Source organism: Manis javanica, chromosome 4 (genome assembly GCF_040802235.1).
Source record: "Manis javanica isolate MJ-LG chromosome 4, MJ_LKY, whole genome shotgun sequence".
Taxonomy (NCBI): Eukaryota; Metazoa; Chordata; class Mammalia; order Pholidota; family Manidae; genus Manis; species Manis javanica.
In genome coordinates, this window is record NC_133159.1 from 17,982,633 (window position 1) to 17,997,734 (window position 15,102).

Consider the following 15,102-nt stretch of genomic DNA (forward strand, 5'->3'; position numbering starts at 1 on the left):
GAACACACATTATATATTCTTTTGTGTCTGGCTTCTTTCATGCAACATTTGTGTTTGTGTATATAGCAAGTGTGTTTTTCAACATTTTATTTGGAACACTTTCAAACATACAGCAAAGCATTTTTGCAGTGAACTCCCACAAATCTGCCATCAGATCCTACCATGAACATTTTACTGCACTTGGTTTTCTTTCACATGAAGCCCTCCATCTATCCATTCATTTGTATGTCTGTTTTATTATGCATTTCAAAGTAAATTGCAGACATCAGTTCCTTTCCCCTAAATACTCAGCATGCATGTCATTGAAGAGCTTAACATTTGTTCACAATTGTTGTCCTTTTAATATAAAATTTATGTATGGTGAAATGCATAAAGCTTAAGTGCACAGTTGAGTTTTGATAAATGCATACATACATGTAACCTGAATGAAACCCTACTGAGATACAGAACATTCCTATTATCCCAGAAAGTTCCCTCATCTCATGTTCCTTCCCAGTCAGTACTCACGCTCACCATCTCCCCTTCCCCCCACCCCTGGCCCCAAGGTAACCACCGTTCTGATATTTTTCTGTGATAGATTATTTTTCCTGTTCTAGAAGTTTCTATACAAGGAATCATATAGTGTGTAAGGCTTTTGAAATTCATCCGTGTTGCTATACATATCAGTAATTTGTTCCTTTTTATTGGGTAGTATTCTACTGTAGGGACATACTGCAGTTTATCCGTTCTACTGATGGACCCCCAGGCTGTTTCCTGTTTGGAGCTATTGTAGAAAAGTGCTATGAACACTCTCATACAAGCATTTTTGTGAACATGTGTTTTTATTTCTCCTGAACAAATACTAAGGAGTATAGGCCTAAGTACTGGATCACAAGGGAGGTATATGTTTTGTTCTATAAAAAACTGATATATCCTTTTCCAAAATGGCCATATCAAATTATATTGCCACCAACAATGAATGACAGTTCCAGTTGCTCCACAGCCTTATCAATATCTGGTGTTGCCAGTCTCTTTAAAGTTTCTGGTAGGTATGTAGTAGTATCTCACCGAAGTTTTAATTTGTATTTTCAGGAAAAGGCATCTCTTCAGGTATACACAGCTCCTTGTTAAGGCTCACAGTTTAGCAGACAGAGTACATGCTCTCTTGTGCAGACCACAACCTGCCCAACTGTACACGGTGGCCCTGCTTCAGGTATTCTTGTCTAATGGGAAAAATAAATACGAGGCAGCCCTTGTAGCACCATCTTTATTTTAAAGAAAAATAGTACTTAGAGTACTTAAAGTGGTTGAGAGTGACCTCTGCCATCAGACTGTCTGGATTCAGATCCCAGCCTTACCACACACTGGTTGGGTGTTGATGGGCAAATTGCTAAACATTTCTAACTAGTTCCCTTAGACCTACTCAAGGTTTGTTGTGAAGATTAATGAGATAATATGCTTAGCACAGTACCTGACACATAGTAAACACTAGTAAATGTTAATTATTTTGTTATTTTTGTGTCTGATTATGAAAATTATGTATGATTACTGTAGAAAATTTAGAAAAAATAAGTAAAAATAAAATAAAATAAAAATACCTGCTATTACACGGTAAATTTTTTCTAGTATTCTGTATATAGAATTTTTGTAAACACAACTGGCATCATACGCTACATGCTGTGTCATATCCTCTTTCTTATATTTAGCTCTACATCATTAATGCCTTCCCGTGTCACTGCATATTTTTTGAACATTCTACTCTTTAAGGCTGTGCAGTGTTTCAACAACAGATGCACCACATTTGGACTATGTCATACATGAGGAAGGTGATAATACAGCGGGTACAGGAGCAATGAATAAATATAACCTGGTATCTCCTTGACTACATGTGACATTTCCTTAGGATATTTTTAAGGCCATTAATGAACGTTGCCAAGTTGGAGCACCATGTGAAAAACGTTCCTTTTCACTTTTCCCCTGAACATAAAAGCATGGGACGACAACAAATGAAAAATAAAAACAAAAACAAAAAATGCTGTGAAGAAAAAAAATGAAATAATACATGAATGTGAAAAAACAGAAAGTAAAAGCTCCCCCTTCCTCCCCTTAAAATCCCTCAAGGAAAGGACAATCACTTTGGTGTTCATGCTTCTAGACCTTTTTTCCATACGTATATAACCACAAATATAAGTATTCTGGTCCAAGAGAAGGAGGGGACTTTGGGAACTGCCCAAGCCTGGGTCCAGTCCTGACTCTGCCATGTGTAACTGTGACACCTTGGGCAGTTAGTTAGCCTCACTCTGCCCTGTTTTAGACGGTCTCAGGCAGTTGTTTCTGTAGTGATTTGTCAAATGTCTCCGGAGCCCTCAGCTTCCTCAACCCTGCCTGGATATAAGACAGTGGACAAGAGCCCGTTCTGAAACTTGGGTGGGGGTCATGTTTGCCCCTTGGACATTCTTGCTGAGCTGCTCCCCAAAGGTCCCTGGACCACAGGCAAGGTTTGCAGCTGGCAAGCATTGAGGGATCTGGGAAAATGAGGAATTGCACAAATTGTTTATGCAGATGGGTGGTTACCCAATGCTCCCCCAGGTGGGTGCGGTTACCTGCGGAGAGGTGGGTGCCTGGGCTTCACTTCGCACTTGCAGGCCCTAATCATAGTCATCCTGTCCCTGTCAAGGAGCACGGGGGAATGTCAGTTAGAGCTTCCTCAAAAGGGGTATCACCTTCTCCAGCCAGGGAGTCAAGCTGTGATTGCTCACCATGGGATAAGGGAACACCTCATCAAACTTTTAATTAAATGTGGAACAAGTCACAGTGAGTGGCCTTCACCTCACTTAGGCCTTCACCAGGAATTGCCAAATGCCACCTTCTGTTCACTCCCAGGAGCCCAGTCACGCTAGTGTTTTCATTACCACTTCGAGCTGACTTTATTCTATAGCACAGTGAAAATCGACTGTGTGATTAATTCAACTAAAATCACAAGACACACTCTATTCATCTGGAGACTCTACAGAGCTGCTTCGTCCAGGAGGAGGGAATTGGGCCACATGTTTGGTTTATTTACTTACCTTCCTGCATCTGGCCTACTTTGCATTATGATTCATTTCAGGAGAGGTAGATCAGATGGGGCAGCCTCCAAGGAGGAAACAGGCTGGGAAAGGATGTTGGTATCCTGGAACCACCTTCCTGGTGACCTCGGAAGCAGGCTTCTCCTCCTTCCCATTCAAACTCTCTCTGCTACTTGATGAATTTCCGCCCTAGAAACCCTAACCCTGAGACTTTTTGACATCTTCCACAGGTAAATGGGACAGGTCTTTTGGAAGGAGGGGTGACTCAGGTTGAGTCTCCAGGAAAACCCCACGGGCTCAGGATGCAACTGTGGGATCCTGGGGAGGTCACATAACTCCTCAGACCTTGACTTCCTCATCTGCAAAATAACACATTTCCTCTCAAATCGTTGGGTTTCAACAAAATGATATTGTGTGTCAGTCTTCTTCCAGGCCTGCCTTTCACGTGCTGTTCCCTCTTCCTGGGACACAATTCTCCGCCAACCCCCACCCTTCCACTTGGTCACAATCCTCTGGTCTCAGCTCAACTGCTATTTCCGCAGGGAAGAGCCCTGGCCTGGTGCAGGCGCCCCGGAAGGAGCACCCACGGCTCCCCATGCCTCTCCTCCTCAGCCTCGGCTCATCTGTGATTAGGTACCTCTGTGTGGTTGAATGGCCGCCTCCTCTGCCCAGACCCAGAGCCCCACAGAGGAGCGCTGGGTCTGCCGGGCTCAGCCCTCCAGCCTCAGTTCCTCGCACAGGCCTGAACCTTAGCCGGCGCTCAGGAACATCAGTGTCCCTTTTGGAATCAGGAATGGCCCATGGATCTGAAGTCTCCAACACCTACGTGAGGCCTCTAGACTTGGTGTCTTTTGGGTTCAAGGTTGGGCTAAGGCCAAGGAGACTGTGGCAGGAGTCTTAGAGTTCAGGCAGCAGTGCCTCGTGGTTCTGGGCCCCAGGCTGGGCTCCCCTAGAACTTGGGGTTCAATCAGTTCCCTGATTCTGTAGTCAGATTAGGCGTGAGCTGGTCCAGACAGGCCTGTACTGAAGCAGAAGCCGCTGGGGCGGGCACCCTGGGGCCTCACCCACGCTGCCCCATGCCCACACACAAGCCACCACATGCCCCGTGAAGCACAGAGGGCTGCCTACGTCACTGCAGTTACACCCTGTCTCCATTTTGAGAGAAAAGGATGCCCCAATGGAGAATGTGGCCCCACCAGGCTCCTGCACTGAGAGGAAAACACATAGCCACTCATGCTAATAAATGCACACACACTCCACTCAGAGAAAACTTTGGGGCAAGGCCCAGCCCTCTGCTGTGGTTTCTCATGGGCCCAAATATTTCTTTTTCTTAGTCTGTGAGCTGAGGAGGGTATGATCCTGATAAGCATGGCCCCATGCTACAGGAAGAGGGTTGTCTGTGTGCCCTGGGGAGTTACACTGAGAATAAAAATAGGGCCTACAGCCCCCACTGCCTTTTACGAAAGACTTGCTATGTGCCCAGCACTGCAGAAGCCTCGGGATCCAGCAATGACCAAGCTCTGCCCTTGTGCAGCTTATGGTCAGGGAAAACAGGCAATAAATGAAATAAATTAGTGGTCAGTTATATGGTAGGTTAGAAGGAAATAAGTGCTAGGGAGGAAAATAAAATAGGGAAGAGATGTAGAGCTGAGCAGAAGAATGCTAAGATTCCTGATCAGGAAAGGCCTCCCTGAGAAGGTGACCCTGCAGCAGCTCATTTAACTTTCTTAAGAAGCTCTTAATGCCATTCTTATTATCACCCCCATTTTAGAGATGAGCCAACTGAGGCTTAGAGGGGGATTGGACTTGTTCCGGGACTCTGCCTGTGAGGGCAGAGCCAGAAAGTCAGAACTGGAATCCAGACCTCCCTGACATCATAGCTCTACCCTGCCTCCTGGCACAGCGGCCCTGGCAAGCCATGCCCTTCGGGGGTACAGGTCTGCAGGACGTAGAGCTGTGTTCAAAATTCCAGCTGCTGGGCTACCTGAAGGGGGCAGCTCCTGAGTCTTCCTGGGGCCTGGCATTCCTGCTGGGCATGTGTCTCCAAGTCAGACCTGTTTGGGCTGGACAGCCCAGCCGCTGAAAAAGTCCTTTTGTGCTTTCTCAAAGGGCCTCACAAGAGGGTTAAACACCCTCACATTAGTGCTAATTTGGGGCTGACTTTCCTATTCAGCTAGTGACAAAGCCAGGTGTTTGCACAAGGGCCTGAGGAATGGGACCACACGCACTGCCAGGGAGCGGGGCTCCAGGCCCTCCACCAGCCCTGCCCTCCTGGGCACCTGTTTCTCTCACACGTAACCAGAACTCTGCCGAGATTCCCAGTTCCTCAGTTTCTGGCTCTGCCCCAACACCTGAACAGTCTTCACCCCATCTCCCCCGCAAAAGCCCTCCAGCAGGGAATGGAAGCCCCATCTACAAAAGGGCCCATTGGCCCTTGATTCAGGTACGACCCGCATTGATATAGTTACGACCTGCATTGTCAGGAACAAAAAAATGTTTGTAATGAAAAATGGAAGCAAACTAAATGGTTAAATAAATGAAAGAACACCTCACACCACACAGGTACTTAAAAATAGTGGAGCAGGTCTGTAGGTACCAAAACACAGGAAATGCCAACAACAGGTAACCTGTTGTTACCTGAAAAAAGAAAACTGCAAAATAATATATATAGTAGGATCCCATGTGGATTCATTAAAAAAACAACCCAAAATAGGTGCGTAATTCCTTTGCTATGATTGTAAATATGTATAAAAGTCTGATTTAAAAGATATAAAAATCATTGTATTTTGGCCAGAAAAAAAATCAGCATATCTTTTAACATATACTTTATATGTAATATATATATATATATAATTTTTGTATAGATACATTTTTTTAAAGGACCATGTAAAGAAACCATCAAATTAATCAGAAAAGAGCAATTGTCAAAGGGGCAGTGAGGGGGAAATTAAGGTGGATGTTCTATATTTTATTGGTTTTTCTCCTGAATAATTAAAAAACATTTTTAATGACAAGAAAAATGTGTATATATATATGCATTTATGTGTGTATATATCTGTGCGTGTGTGCTTGAGAGAGAGAAAGAGTACTTTTAATGAAGAATTCCCATTTTGTTACTAGAATTGTTTCTCATTCTTCGCAGTTTCGGTTTATAAAGTCTCCACAAATACTGAATTAGCGAATACTGAACTGCTGCTCCCAGGGGAAATTCAGGGGTAAGTTCTACAAGCTTCTGACAATGTTTTTGTCAACTGATCAACCTATAACATTGGTCTATGTGTTTCTGCCTAAGTGTACTTTAATGTAAATGGTTGATTCATGAGCACTGACCTCACAGCCAACAGAACTATATAGCTCACGACTGAACAAGGCTTATCTGACACCCGTACTTTCCCTGTAAAACACACCACAGCCTTCTTGCTCTTGGGAATACTGGACAGCACTACACTTGGGAGCCATTTTAAATAATCTGTCAAAAACTGTACTCAGTAATGTGACATATGACATGAGAGCAAATCAGGACATTTCCCCTTTGAAAAGATGGTCCTCTCCTCTCCTCTTCTCTCCTCCCCTGTCATCTCTGATGTGGCCCTGGGACACTGCTTGCTCCTTGGTTCCCCACAAGACTGCTCAGCACAGATCCCGCTGGCTTCTGGTTAACAGCCAAGGGCCTCAGGATCAGGACCAAGATGGCAGCTCACCCAGGGAAGGACGGCAGCCTCCTCATTAATATGCCCATGCTCAGTTCAGTACCAGGCCCAGATCGGTGCCCTGTGAATGGCTGAGTTTAAAAAAACAGGGACTAGGAGTGAACCAAGCTTCCCACCCCAAACCTCCCCAAGGCAATGAACATGTGGAGAATAGATACAATAAAGTGTCTGTCACCAATATGTGCTTAATAAGGGGTAGAAAGTGTTATTGATATTTTCAGCTTAGTCTAGTGCATCTAAACTTCCTAAATGTTCCCCAGTATATGTTTTTACTTTAAGAAAGCTATGAATAGCCTGGGAACATAATGAGCCTCTTAATATCAGAGTGAATGAATGTAATAAAAGGGAGAAAAACGAAGCAGGCAATGAACTGAGTCAACACTCAATACATATTTGTGGAAGGGGCAGGCAAAGGAGGGAGGAGGCAGACTCCTTGGCAACTGGATGACCAATCGAGCTCTCAAGTGAAGCAACCCATGAATGAACTGGAAACGTGGCTCTTCTCCTCTGAGCACCCTGGAGAGGGAGAGCAGTGAACTGAGCAGATAGATAACTAGCATAACACACATGAGCATAGTAGCCGTACTTGCTATGGGACTGGCTCTGTGCTGTGCCTTTTGAGTATATTCACTAATTTAATGCTCACACCAAACCTAAAAGATAAGTATGACTGGCCTCATCTTACAGATGAGTAAACTGAGGCCCCTGAGAAGCAAAGTAACTTGCCCAGGGTCCCAGGGCTGGTTGGCAGGGTATCTGGATTTGAATCCATGCAACTGGCTCCAGGCACTGCCCTGCTAACCCCTATGGAACACTGTCTCTCTGGGCTGTGACTGCTCGTGTTCCTTAGAGGTATTTCCAGGAGGTGGGCTCCCCACAGGGTGGTGGAAACAGGAGGGTAGTGCCCTGTTCAGGACTGTGCCCAGATCCCTCTGCCTGTCACTGGGTCTGGACTCCTTTGCTTGTCTCTTTCCCATTTCTCCAAAGACCTTCCCAGTCTGACCTCTTCCCACTTCCCTTCCTGCCCTGAATGTCACACCCCAGCCCAGCCCAACTGCTCCCTGTTTCCTAGTCACATCCCGTGCATTCCTGTCTCCAGGCTTTTCCCACTGCTGTTTCTTCCTTAGCCCAGAATGTGTTCCCCCATCCCTGCCTACCACCATCCTCCCACGCCTTCAGGTCAAACTTTGATGCCACCGTGCCTCTGAAGCCCTCCCTGGTTGTCCCTGTTAGAATGCACAGTCTCACCTGCCTCTGGGCTTCAATAGCTAACTCTTGATCACCCCTGCCCTCTGCCCCACACCCCCAACATCTGCCCTAAGAAATTCTCATTGGCCAGCAGCCTGGACTGCATCTTCACAACCCTCCCTACCCCAGATGTCAAGGTGCTGGAGAGCAGAGAGCTTTGTCTGGCTCATGTCTTTGCCCCCCAGCCTAGTATATATCTGGCACACTAAGCAAAAGGACTTCTGACCCCTCAGATACAATGAGCATATTAGCAGTAAATGTAAATGACAGTTGAAAAGTCATCTGCTCCATGAGTCCCTATCATCAGCCACTAGCTGCTAATAGCCTGTTGGTGTCTCCAGATCTTCCATTCCAGGGCTTCCTCAATATGTACCATTTTTCTTCACACCTCTGTGCTCTTGCCATGATGTTCCCTCTATCAGGAATGCACTTCCCCACCTCAGTCTCTCAGAGAACCCAATCCTTGCAAACTTGGTTCAATGTCCCCTCCTCCAAGAAGCCTTCCCTGACCACTCAGCACTCTATTTTGCCCCAGAGCTAAACACTTCTTCATTTGAGTTGTCTCCGCACTTTGCACCTGCCTGGGTGGCTGCTCTTACTGCTGTATTTCAGTGATTTGTCTGTATGTCTGTCCCCTGATGGCTCTTTGAGGCCAGGGACAGGTCATATCATTTCTGTGTCTTCAGGACCAAACACAGTAATTTTCAAACATTTTTAGGAATTAACTTCTTTCCTGAAAAGAAAATGTATGTGCATCTCTATATAAAACAGATACAAGGAGAGCAGTTCTTGACAAAGCTGGGGGAGGGATCTGGAGGTACCCCTGCCTGGGTGGTCACCTCAGACCCTGCCTGGGACCTTCCCTTGGAGTCCCTGGGCCTCTACAAAAGTTTGAAAACTCCTGACTCAGCTCCATGCCAGGAACAAGGTCACTGTTTAACAAATAACTTTTAAATTATTTGAAAACCAAACACCTTCACAACACAAAAAAATGAATTCCTCAGAGTGGAATTTCAGACGGCTTGACTGGAAGGACGGTCACACTAGGACTTCAGGCAGGAGTCAGAGGTTCAGATCTCAGCCCCATCACTCTCTGGCTGGGCCAGGACCTCACCTCTGTGGACCTCATTTTTCTCATCCATAAAATGGGGAGAATAATAGCACCTCTGTCCCCACTCCCCCTGTCCCCCATTGCATCATTTGTGTCCACTTCAAAGGAGACCAGTTGCAGTCAGGATGTAGGCCAGTCTGGTAACAAAATTTGAGCATGTAGGGAGGGTGGGTCGGAAGGGAGGGGTAAGGGGATTAAGGGCATTATGATTGGCGCACATAATATAGAGGAGGCATGGGGAAGGCAGTATAGCACAGAGAAGACAAGTAGTGACTCCACAGCATCTTACTCTGTTGATGGACAGTGACTGTAATGGAGTATGTGGTGGGGGGGACTTGATAATATGGGGGAATGTATTAACCACAATGTTGCTCATGTGAAACCTGAGCATAAGATTGTATATCAATGATACCTTAATAAAAAAAAAAAGATTTGAGCATGGGCTTGGGTGCCAGGCCTTGGCTCTGATATTGACTGTGGATTGTTGTTTGAGCCTCAGTTTGTACATCTGCCAAATGTGGATTATAATAGTAGCTCATAGGGTAGGGGGTAAGTATGTGGCTAGGTCTAGACAGCTCTGCTTTGAGACCTGTTCCCTCACTTTCTAGCCTTGTGACCTTGAACAAATTAGGTTTCTTAACCTCTTTGAGCCTCATTTCCCCATCTGTAAAAAGGGGGTAATAACAGTACTCATCCCACTGGATTGGATAAATTAATATGCACGAAGTGTTTAGAACAGTTCCTGGTACATAGTAACTGCTATATGTGTATGAACAATTGATACCACCCCACCAGGCTGTTATGAGCATTAAATTCAATCATACTTAAAATCCAGCCCAGAGCCTGGTAAGAATTCAACTGACAGGAGCTGTTATTTAATATGAACTTAGCTCCAACTCAGCACGTTCCATATGAGTCTTGGTTGTAAGAAACACAACCCGGGCAGAAACTCCAGGGCTTTCGATCTCACTCGGCAATCTCCAGTGAAAGGGGTTGTGGCAGCTTCTCCATTTGGGTGGGTCCCACGGTGCATTCTGGGTGTGTCCTGCTATCTGACTCAGAGAAGAGGGCCCCCTCCCATCTGTTCCCAGTCGCCTCCTGCAGCACCCTGTGTCTGCCCATCGTGTGGTGAACAGACTTGACCTGGAGCGCCACAAAGATCCTATCACTGCCCCGGGGCAGAGGTGGTGGGAGGGCTTATAATTATGGGTTTCACTGAAATGGTGGATATGATAAACACCACTTTCTGCAGCTCCTCTAAGGGCTCTGCAGGGTCCCTCCCAAAGCCCTCCCTCCTGGGTGTCCTCAGAAGCTGGCATTCCCAGCTCAGTGACTGTTGGCTCACTAACTCACTACGTGTGCTAAGTGCTTTATGACATATCTCATCTAATCCTCACAAAGGGCATTATTTCCCCCATTTGACAGATGAGAAAACTGAGGCTCAGGGAGGCAAAGTAATCCTCCCTAAAGTAAGTCACCAAGACTGGTTCTAAGGTCTTTCTGTCTTCGTAGCCTGTAATCTTAACCTCCATCCCAGTTTGCATTTCAAAGAGTCCCCTCATCTGATGATAATGGTACATTTTAAAGACTGGGCTCTGGGACCCAACAACCCTGGGCTGGGTTCTTGGCTCTGATGCTGTGTGATCCTTGGGAGTCACATCACCTCTCTGCACCTGGGTTTCCTCTGAGGTTTGTCGTGAGGATTAGATGAGAAAATATGTGTGTCTGTAAGTGCCTGGGACAGATAAAGGGTCAATAAGGGCCAGATACCATTTTCCCACTGTGTTGTTGTGAGGCTTTATTGATGAAAGGTCCTGAAATCTCTGTCTACATGAAAGCAGACATCCAGCATTAGGAAACCCCTTGGTATTGGATGTGCCTCATGTAACATTTCCAGTTTTGTCCAGATCCTGACTCATGAAGATGTGGACTCAGTCCGGGGGTTTCCATTTCACTTATATTAAGCCATCACGTTGTGGGATCCATAGTAACAGGATCTTTAATGCAAAGCAAATGAAATCAATCTCCTGAGTTGCCTGAGTAGAATTCATTCATTGAGCCTATGTTCTGTGAGTTTCTCTCCAGCTGAATGTGTTGCTGTTTTGCCAGGAGGCTCATAGTGATCACAGCGTACATACAGCCTGGAGCTCTCAGAGGGAAAAGGGTTTTAGAAGCCTTAGGTAGTCCTGTCCTTGCTTCCTTCCTCATGTCCCTGGTTTCCCCGTGATAAATGACAGGGAGGGGAAGATGTGCGAAAGGGAGAGGGAAAGGGGGAGAATGTTATTTACTGATCTGGGAGCATCTCTCTGAGACAAAGCCTGGAGTGCTAGTCCTCTCAGGTGACCCACATCCCCCTATGGCCCAGAGCAAGTATCATTCTGGTCTGCGGTGACTCTGCTATGATCACCTCCCTCAAACTTACCTCTCCCAGCGAGGCAGGAAGGAAACACTGCACCTGGCATTGGGCAACCCCAAGGACCTGGCAGGGTTCCATTAACCCCAGAAGTGAACCATGGTTCCCATCTGCCAGGCCGCACCCCAGCTAGGCTGGAGCTTCATTGAGAATTTATGAGCTTCTCCATTTTGCCTGTTATTATGTCCCTCTTATTAATGAGCAGGTCTAGGACATTCAGGATTTCCTTAATTAGTGTTTCCTCCTTCCTGAGCATTCTGTCTTAGGATTTTTATAGGTCATTTACGGCCTTGCAAAGTTTGACGTTGCACCAGGCAACTGGGTTTCTTCACTGGAAAGGACAAGGGCTGAGGAACGCATGCTCAGCTCACTGCAGTGGACAGCGGGGAGCTGTTTCAGCCCAGGTCACGGGAGGGGGGGTGCTTGGCCTCACCAAGGGCCCAGAGCGCACCATTTCCTGTGCCTGGAGGGCAACCACCACACACACAACTAGCGTGGAACTGAGGAGACGTCCTATATACGTTTCTTTTAAAACTCAGAGGGCTGGAAATTGGTGTCCAAAGACAGGCGAGTCACACCCTATTCACCTGTTGTTTTGAGCTTCCTGGTTTCTGAGGCAGGTCCGTGCAGAGCTGTGACCAAAGGCACTTTTCCTTCAGCCTCAAGCTCCTTCAGGCCGAGGCGGGCCGGGCAGGGCTGGCGGGAGGGGATGCAGCGCTCCTCGGCAAAGCAGCCCTTCTTCTCATTGGGTGCGCATTTGACACACTGCACGCGTAATAAAACAGGCGGCAGGCGCGGAGCCTGTGTGGGCGCCGACTCAGTCAGGTGACTTCCCTTTCATCTCGGGCCTCGACTGTTTAACAGCCACGCTTAACGAGAAGAGATGGAGTTTATCTCCTTAATAAGCCACCCTGAACTTGCTGTGCTTAATCGTGTTCATCTCCTAGGAGTTTGGGGGCTATACTTTCTGGTTATATTAATAATGTACCTGGTGTGCCTAAGAACTGTTGACATGGTCATTTAAAAACAACAACAACAACAAAGAAAAACCATTGATATTTTGGGGGGAAGAAAAGCAAGTTTATACAAAAGCTGGTATCTTGTGTGTGATGCCATTTTTGTGGGGGAAAAAATCCACTTGTGGACAGGAAAATAGTTTGGAAGTTTTAAAATGTCCATATTGACTAGTGGAATAATGTAGTTTTTAAATTTTCAGCTATTTATTTCCTTCAGCGGTTTGGAAAATTTTCTCTAACGAACATATTACGCTTGAGATTTTAGAAGAAAGAAACCCAAGTTATCTCTCGTAACTCAAACCCAAGCTTGGCTCAAACTGTCTCTCAGATCCAGACAAAAAAATGTACCTGTCATAGCAAATTTCTGCTTTTATACCACCTTCCTCATTTCAGGCCCACCTTTCCCCAAGCCCAGGGAGTCGAAGCTAATGAGAAATTACTAGTCATCATTTCTGTTTGACTCTAGTACATTTTTGCCCTAGACCTGGCTTCCTCCCATGGGAGCTGACCCGGAAGTACACAGGGCTGGGACCACCTGGCTGTCCACAGACCTAAGATGTTTGGTTCCCCTTTGCTGCTGCTTTATCCTGAAAGGCTGGGGATTTGAACTACTGTACAGTTCTCAGAGGGTGCTTGTTTATAAAAATGTGCTGTTTAAACCTAGGATGGAGCAACCAGAACCTCAGGTATGGAACCAGCCTTCTCTCTCCCAGCCTTTCTGGGACTGTGTTCTCTGCAGAAGCCAGGTACAAGCAAGGCCTCCAAGACAGGCTTCTGCTACTAATTCTCTTCAGCTTCGTCACAAATGGCCTGACTCGCTACTCACCTGAAGTTAAGCCGGGAAAGTCTTGCCATTGCTGCCCTTTAGGAAGGAGAGAGGTCTAGAAAAAAGATCTAGAAGATCAGAAAGATGACAACAGGTCACTTGGGAGTAAAACAGTATTTTTGGCTGATGCCCAAAAGCATTTTGAAACTCCAGATGGTAGTTTCCCCTGGGATGAGAATACTCCAGCCCCCAAGGCAAGGGTCAGCTGACTGCTGGTCATTGTCCCTAGGATGTTTTCTGTCCCCTTCTGTCCACCCTACTGTCCCCCTGCTGTTTCAGATGAGAGGCTGCAAGCTTCAGAGAAAGGCAGCCTCCCAGGAGACTACATACACCCCAGGGCTTGTGTGAGGAGGGCTGGGTACAGCAGGGTTTCAGTGAATAGCAGGTCCATGGTAGGCATTGATGAATGAATGAATCTTGTAAAGCAGTGCCTAAGAATGCGGAGTGTGGGGCTGGAGAAGCTGGTTTCACATCCCAGTGCTGCCACTTAATGCTGTGTGGTGTTGAGCAAAGAAGAACTGAATGCTCACCACACAGGGTTGTTGAGGGGATTGGGTGAGAAAGCTTCCCATGCAGTGCAGGTGGTCAACAGTGGGCCGTCAGGAAATGAAAGCATGAAATGTTACCTGGGCAGCACAGGGGAATCTGGGCAGTGACAGGACTGATCTCTACTGGGATTTTGGTGAAGGAAACACGATGTCATGCATTTGTCAAAATCCGCAGAACCGTACACCACAGAGAGTGAATTATACTTTATGTGAATTTGAAAAAAGCCAGTTATCCCCATGATTCCTTCTGATTTTAACATTCTCTGGATTTCCTCACCTGTAAGATAGAGTTGTTATTGGGGAGGAATGATAAAATCGATATGATTTTGCATCCTGGTGGGAAGAAAAGGGTCTGAATAATCATATAGCTCCACTCATTCATCCCAGTGTCCTAGTACCAATCTGCCTCTGTTCCTTCAGGGTTTGCCCAGAGAGCGGCCAGGGATGGGCAGTCAGAACCTCTTTTGGTCACCTGGAGCAGTGATGCCTCAGAACTGCCCTGTCCAGTAGGGGAGCCCCTGACCACCTGTGGCTACTGAGGCCTTAACTGTGGCTATCGTGACTGAGAAACTGAATTTCAAATCTTACTTAATTTTAATTAATTAACATTTAAATCTGGAAACTGAATTAGTGTAAAATATTTTCCTTCTTTTATAAATAAATATATAATAGTATATATATATTTATGTAAATTGTTATATAAAAATACTATAAAATATTAAGGACAACTTTATGGTTTTGGTGGGACTGCATTTTACTTTTAACATATTCTATCATTAGTTTTTAACTGAGATATAATTGTATATCTACCAAATTCCTATACCATTAAAATTAACCATTTTTAAAGTGTGCAATTCAGTGGCTGCTGGTGTATTCACAAGGTTATACCACCATCGCCACTAACTCCAGAGCATTTTGTTACCCCAAAAGAAACCCTGAACCCATTAGCAGTCGCTCCTAATTCCTTCCTACCCTGGCAGCCATAATCTACTTTCTGTCTCTACAGATATGCATATTCTGAACACTTCACAGAAATGGAATCATTCAATATGGTCTTTTGTGTCTGGCTTCTTTCACCTGGCATGTTTTTTCAAGTTTTCTTCTGTGTTGCCCTTTATTCCTTTTTATGGTTGAATAGTATTTCCTTGTATGACTGTACCACCTTTTGTTTATTTGTTCATCT

At 45.8% G+C, this 15,102-nt stretch overlaps 1 long non-coding RNA gene across 1 annotated transcript; it reads right to left on the reverse strand.

Moving 5' to 3' along the window:
- Positions 1-578: 578 nt before the first annotated feature.
- LOC140848652 (uncharacterized) lies at positions 579-13,193 on the reverse strand. Its single transcript, XR_012129747.1, has 3 exons — positions 12,117-13,193; positions 2,583-2,648; positions 579-1,202 (listed from the first exon to the last, which is right to left on the reverse strand). It is a non-coding gene; the product is annotated as an uncharacterized lncRNA (long non-coding RNA).
- Between the last annotated feature and the right edge of the window lie 1,909 nt (positions 13,194-15,102).